The sequence below is a fragment of the Chanodichthys erythropterus genome, chromosome 18 (genome assembly GCF_024489055.1).
Source record: "Chanodichthys erythropterus isolate Z2021 chromosome 18, ASM2448905v1, whole genome shotgun sequence".
Taxonomy (NCBI): domain Eukaryota; kingdom Metazoa; phylum Chordata; class Actinopteri; order Cypriniformes; family Xenocyprididae; genus Chanodichthys; species Chanodichthys erythropterus.
The window spans coordinates 30,944,617-30,951,430 of record NC_090238.1 but is presented as its reverse complement, the minus strand read 5'-3'; the positions used below and the strand labels follow the sequence as shown (position 1 = coordinate 30,951,430).

Below are 6,814 nucleotides of genomic sequence, written 5' to 3'. Positions count from 1 at the left end.
ACATAAACGGGACCTGACCATGGACATAAGAAGACTCACTGACAGCAGATGGACAACAACACACCTAATTAATGAGATGATGTCACATGAACTAAAGGAACCACATGGCAAGATCACATGACAGGATCACATGAGGGAAACAAGGAATCACATGACATGAAACAGGAAGCGTGACTATGACTAAATTACAAAATAAGAGACATGAAAACATGAACGAGGTTGTTTCTATTTCAGTACTTTATTTGTAATCAGTACATATTGTTAAAAATGGGCCCAAGGGCAAACTAGCTTTTCAACTCTTCTGTGAAATCACATTGCAGAAATAAAACAGACTTGAACACACTTTTGGCATTGTATACACAGGTAGCCCTTCACACACGAAAGCATGTAAGGGTTAATCCTCTGTGTTGAATATGCTCCTATGTAATCGTCTCCCTGTGAAGAGCCATTGTACATAATGTGCAAAGCGCGGAGTGCTAATCCAGGGCAGCGCTCTTCCAGAGTCTGGCCTTTGCGATGTGTGGCTATGGAGATAAATGAGGCTTCGGGGATTAAATCGTCCCAAACGCACTGACTGGTTAATTGAATCCTCCCTGGGGAGGCCCTCCCAGAATAAGAGGTGTACTGTTGAGGAGAGCTAAAGGGCTTTTTTTTTTTTTTTTTTTTTTTTTTTACCTCCGGGTAGGGCACCTTGGGAATGTTCAGTGTGTCAGGATATACAGTAGGTAAGACAAATCCCTTTCCCATTCCCAGCCTCTCAAAGGTAGATAATAAATAGGGTATCATAATTTTTTGCATCACTTGGTGGGTAAGAAGGACACAGAAGCAGTGGCCTTTATGTTCCAACCGATGTAACAATCTTGCCTCTAGGGCGGCGATAAAGAGCTGATTTATTTGTGCAGCAAATCCAGTCTCTGCAGAGTGTGACATCAGAGAACAACCATTAAAAAAGTCTGTTTTTAGTTGAAAATGCTGTTGTGTGAACAGCCCCTTACACTGAAAGATGAAATCTGCCAGCAAACACAACACGATATATATATATATATAGAGAGAGACTTAAATGTGATGAGATTTCTTGTCTCGTCTTGTGATATTGCCATGACAGAGTGGTTAGGATAATTAGGAAAGAATATGCCACCGCTACGTTTATATTACGCCTCCAATGTCGTTTTGGTTTGTATTTAAATAAAATACATTTAATTAATTTGGATAACGGTCGCCGCCGCTCCATATTCACAGAGTATGCGCGATCGCTCAAAGTGAAAGTAAACGCGAGCGCATTCAAACGCGATTTCAATACCCCGCATTTTGAAAGCGGCTCCCTGATGAATACAAATATCTCTAAATATGAAAGCTATTTTAGGCTGGGCAGTGTAGTTGTAACCATCTTAGCTCTGTATAAAAGAAAAATTTGGTATTATTTGCACTTTGAATATTGAGAGAGTGCGATTATGGTCGCACTTATTGTAAAGTGTTACCATAAAAATGAATAACAGTTTTCTCTTAATCTTTTTAAGCACAAACAATAAGGTTTCCCTTACAGAAAAAACACATGAACTTCACATGTGCAAAAACACATGTGGTCACATGTGACCACATGCACATGTGATTTTTGCACATGTGAAATTTAACATGTGATCACATGTGAAAAGCACATGTGTTCACATGTGATCACATGTTTTTCACATGGGAAATGTGTGCTTTTGGAACATTTCCACATGTGAAACACATGTTTTCCCATGTGAAACACATGTGAAACCCATGTTTTCCCATGTGAAACCCATGTAAACATGTGTATATTCCCATGTGAAACCCATGAAATCACATGTGAAACATGTATAAAATAGCCATGTGAAACGCATACATTCCCATGTGAAAACCATGTAATCACACGTGAAATGTATATTCCCATGTGAAACCCATGTGATGGAATGTGAAACCCATAAAGTCTCATGTGAACCCCAAGTAATCACATGTGAAATGTATATTCCCATGTGATCACATGTTAAACCCTTATATTCCCATGTGAAACCCATGTAATCACATGTGAAACGCATATTCCCATGTGAAAACCATGTGATCACGTGTTAAACCCTTAAATTCCCATGTGAAACCCATGTAATCACATGTGAAATGTATATTCCCATGTGAAACCATGAGATCACATGTGAAACATGTACATTCCCATGTGCGATCCTTGGAATAACATTTGAAACCCATCAACAATCATTTCTAACAAAACAACAACAGAAAATGATAGCATGTTCTTATGTAGGGCCTATAGCCATGTTTCCCAACATTAAAACAAACAATTCAAATTTATTTACAATTCTTTATTTATAAACAATTATTTTATTTAATTTCATTAGAAATACAAATGTGAATAAGAATTTTTAAAACAAAAAAAGCAAAACCAAATATAAAAATATGAATTGTGAGTTTCTGAATGTGTGGAATGTCGTTTCAGTCCTCTGTGTCTCCTTCAGCAGGTTTCCTGTTTTGGGATAGTAAAACAATCAGATTAGGGCAGTGCAAACATCTATCCTGATAAAGTAAACTTAATAAATAAAGTAAACTATCCTGATAAAGTAAAGTTTTATTTCTTTTCTTTATGGATTTCAGGATCGTATATGATATGTTATATTGGTAGTAGCCAATCATATCCTGTGCGCACCTACAGCATGCCCTCTAGAAGCCATCCAAAATGGGAGTTCTAATGACTCTAAGGATTTCTAGTGAGGTAAAAACATAGCATATAAAGATTTGTATGTGACTCAGAGTATTCTATTTATGTCTAAAATTTGTTTGAAAAGTGCTTGAATTTTGGATAAAGTGCTTGAAAATCCTTGAAATTGTAACTGTATTTCTTTTACAACAAATACTTATCTGTTTATTAAATGGAGAAATAAAATGGCGCGTTTATATTTTCGCCTGGCTCCGCATTGCGAGCATAGACCGTAAAATAGTGATGTGTCGCTCATGAACGATTCGTTCATTTTGAACGAGTCTTAAATATGACTCGGGACAACGAGTCATCTCAGAGAGCGATTCGTTCATTTTGTGTTGACCGCGCATGCGCAACATCTCATAAGCATACTACGGGAAACAGAAAAGATTAGTTCATTTCTCGAGTCCGCGGGTCCGAGTCGTTCGTTCATCAAGTCACAGCTCCATATTAGGGCACGGATATGCAGTCTGTACTGGCGGAAACAGAAAAGATTAGTTCATCTCTCGAGTCCTCAGGTCCGAGTCGTTCGTTCAAATCCCCATAGGCTGAATACAGAAACAGAAATGATTAGTTCATCTCTCGAGTCCTCGTTTGTAATAATATTTATTTTAAATAATTTAAATAATAACAACACCACATTTAACAATAAAAATATTCTTACACAAACAAGATGGAACTTTCTTTTTGTTCAGATGTTTATTGCAGACTTATTTTGATAATTTTATGATAATTCTTAAATATAGTAAAATATACAGTCTATAATCAGAATGTAATGTTGTATATTTTGCGAGACACTGGACCGGGAAGCGGTCACGTGACAAAAGAACGAGACTCGGACCCGAAGACTCGAGAGATGAACTAATCATTTCTGTTTCTGTATTCAGCCTATGGGGACTTGAACGAACGACTCGGACCCGAGGACTCGAGAAATGAACTAATCTTTTCCGTTTCCGGATGCTGGTGCTGGTATGCTGGTCATCAGCATACCAGCACCAAAACACAACATATGCTGGTCTTGCTGGAATGGGATGCTGGTGCTGGTATACAGTTTTATTTTATTCTATTTACAACTACATTGAATTTTGTTATGATGAAAATCATGAAAATACAAGCTTTCATTAATACACATAAGTTAATGTAATAATAATAATATATTGTTCAGTAAACAACATTAACACAATAATAATAATTTTTTAACAAAAACAACAGTCATCTGGCTCAGCAAGCAAATTACAATAAAACATTAATTCAACAATAATTCATTGTAAGTGCTCAAATTTTTAAGGATTTTATGTTTTTTTTTTTTGGTCTGTTGAGTTGCGAGTTATAGTCAGAATTGCTTGATATAAAGTCAGAATTGTGAGAAATAAAGTCAGAATTGTGAGAAATAAAGTCAGAATTGCGAGTTATAAAGTCAGAATTGTGAGTTATAAAGTCAGAATTGCGAGATATAAAGTCAGAATTGCGAGATATAAAGTCAGAATTGCGAGATATAAAGTCAGAATTGCGAGATATAAAGTCAGAATTGCGAGATATAAAGTCAGAATTGTGAGATAGTCAGAATTGTAAGATATACAGTCAGAATTGTGATATATAAAGTCAGAATTGCGAGTTATAAAGTCAGAATTGCGAGATATAAAGTCAGAATTGCGAGTTATAAAGTCAGAATTGTGAGAAATAAAGTCAGAATTGTGAGAAATAAAGTCAGAATTGTGAGTTATAAAGTCAGAATTGTGAGAAATAAAGTCAGAATTGCGAGATATAAAGTCAGAATTGCGAGATATAAAGTCAGAATTGTGAGATAGTCAGAATTGTAAGATATACAGTCAGAATTGTGATATATAAAGTCAGAATTGCGAGTTATAAAGTCAGAATTGCAAGGTATAAAATCAGAATTGCGAGATATAAAATCAGAATTGTGAGTTATAAAGTCAGAATTGCGAGTTATAAAGTCAGAATTGCGAGTTATAAAGTCAGAATTGCAAGGTATAAAATCAGAATTGCGAGATATAAAATCAGAATTGCGAGTTATAAAGTCAGAATTGCGAGTTATAAAGTCAGAATTGTTTTTACTGTATGTTGATCCAATGAACGCAGCCTTTGTGAACAGAAGATACTTTAAAAACATTAAAAATCTTATCGACCCCACACTTTTGAACATTAGTGTATGTTTAAGAGGCTTTACTTACTAGTCATTTGGTCCGACAGGAACTTTTTTATCCGCTCCAACTCTGCTATGGTGCAGGGCATCAACAGGGAAGGATCTAGGAACATAAACAATTTGTCACAGAGCCAACAATATTATTATTCAATGCCAGGTTCATTAAAAGAAAAGAAGCTAACGTTACAGCAGGAAAAGAAGAATACACATAAACTGAATTTATGTTTTTTTGTTTACTTATTCATTAAATATTGCTCATACAGTGTCACTTACATTTGGATGCCAAAGCCTTCTTAAAACAAATTAAATAAATAAAAACTGTAAATTTGAGAAAATAAAAGAAGAAAATAACAGATGCATGGTATAGGTAAAAAATATTGTGGGAAAAATGGATATGGAGTTAATTGGTGAGTTTCACCTGTGTTTCCTTCCTGTCAGCAGGTTCCTTCAGAAATGCTGAAATCTTCTGAGCTTTCCCTCTGTTGTAGAGGGGTTATTTTGTCGCTGCTGAAATCACAGAACAATGTTTATCAATATTTGTTTACCATGAGAGATCAAAACGCTTTTGAAAACTTGTGCTCCCTGCAAGTTACGTCACCGATTAACAGTAGGCTACATTTACGTTTATAAATTAGCCAGCTTCTAATCACCCATAGACAACAAAACCTTTACAAAACTATCAAAACCTCTACACATAAACCTCTACACATCATCTACACATAAAGATGTGATTAAAAGCCTAAACTATTATAAACAAATCGATCGTTAGAGTTAGCCTACCTCTTCTGAAAACGGGATGCTAACGGAGATGATAACGGAGTTTTTCGAAGACACTAAACTGTTTCTGTAAAGTAAATATTCAACATAAGTGTGTCAATTACATGTTAGAGAAGTGTCAAGAACAGTTGTGTGTGTTATTCGTGTGATTTTAGCGACTAAACTCACCTGAAAGAAGTGAAAACAACAGCGAGAGGCTGCTGTTTTTGCTGCTTGTCAGTTGTTGTTTCTCCGTTTCCATGGCAACTCTGCGCCGCTCCAGTGTTTGAAAGCGGTTCGGCGCGCACACGCATTAAAACACGTCACAGTCATGCAGCACTTACATAAATAAACATCTAGAATTAAAACATTACATAAAAAAATCTCATTAATATTAAATCATGAATTTAAAACTCATTTTGTAGTTTTATGACCCTATAGGAGCAAAATGCCACCCCAGCATAGTGGGACAATTGTGGCACTTTTATAACTTAATAAGTGTGTAACTTTTATAACTTAATTATTTATTTTTTTTTACAAACATTCAACCACGTTATTTTATTTGAAAGCGTGCCCATAGGCAGTTTTTTTATACCAAGTTTTTGATATAGATATTAAGTCAGTCTTAATATTTTTTATTCAGACTTTCAGATTTTTTAACTGTAAAAATAATATAAAATAAATACACACTTATCAAAAAAGATGTCCTGTAAGCGCTTAGTAGAAACTGTACAGATTATCGGCTTGCCACTGGTGTACCAACGGTGACCCAGCAGCGGCAAACCGCTGGTGATGTGCCACCCAAAAAACGCTGTCAGATTGACGGCATTTTCAGATTGGTCAGCTTGCCGATGGTGTGCCGACGGTGGTCCGACCGTTTCAAGCCGCTGACTTTGTGCCGCCCAAAAAATTACAACATGTGAAAATATATTCCACATGTGCTCCACATTATAACCTATAGGCTAGTAACATGTTTTCCATATGTGCCACTTGCTCCATTATGTTCAAACTTTGTTCACATGTGGTGACATGTTGTCACATGTGTTGACATGTTGTTCACATGTGGTGACATGTTGTTCACATGTGGTGACATGTTGTTCACATGTGGTGACATGTTGTTCACATGTGGTGAAATGTTGTTCACATGTGGTGAAATGTTGTTCACATGT

General features: G+C 35.9%; 1 long non-coding RNA gene across 2 annotated transcripts; it reads right to left on the bottom strand.

Annotated features, from left to right (window-relative positions):
* Nucleotides 1-2,433: 2,433 nt before the first annotated feature.
* On the bottom strand, nt 2,434-6,352 carry LOC137007014 (uncharacterized). Of its 2 annotated transcripts, XR_010892549.1 has the most exons (5): nt 5,835-6,352; nt 5,670-5,733; nt 5,308-5,396; nt 4,918-4,992; nt 2,434-2,494 (listed from the first exon to the last, which is right to left on the bottom strand). It is a non-coding gene; the product is annotated as an uncharacterized lncRNA (long non-coding RNA). The 2 variants fall into 2 exon arrangements; XR_010892548.1 differs by having other exon boundaries at nt 5,670-6,352.
* Nucleotides 6,353-6,814: the final 462 nt, after the last annotated feature.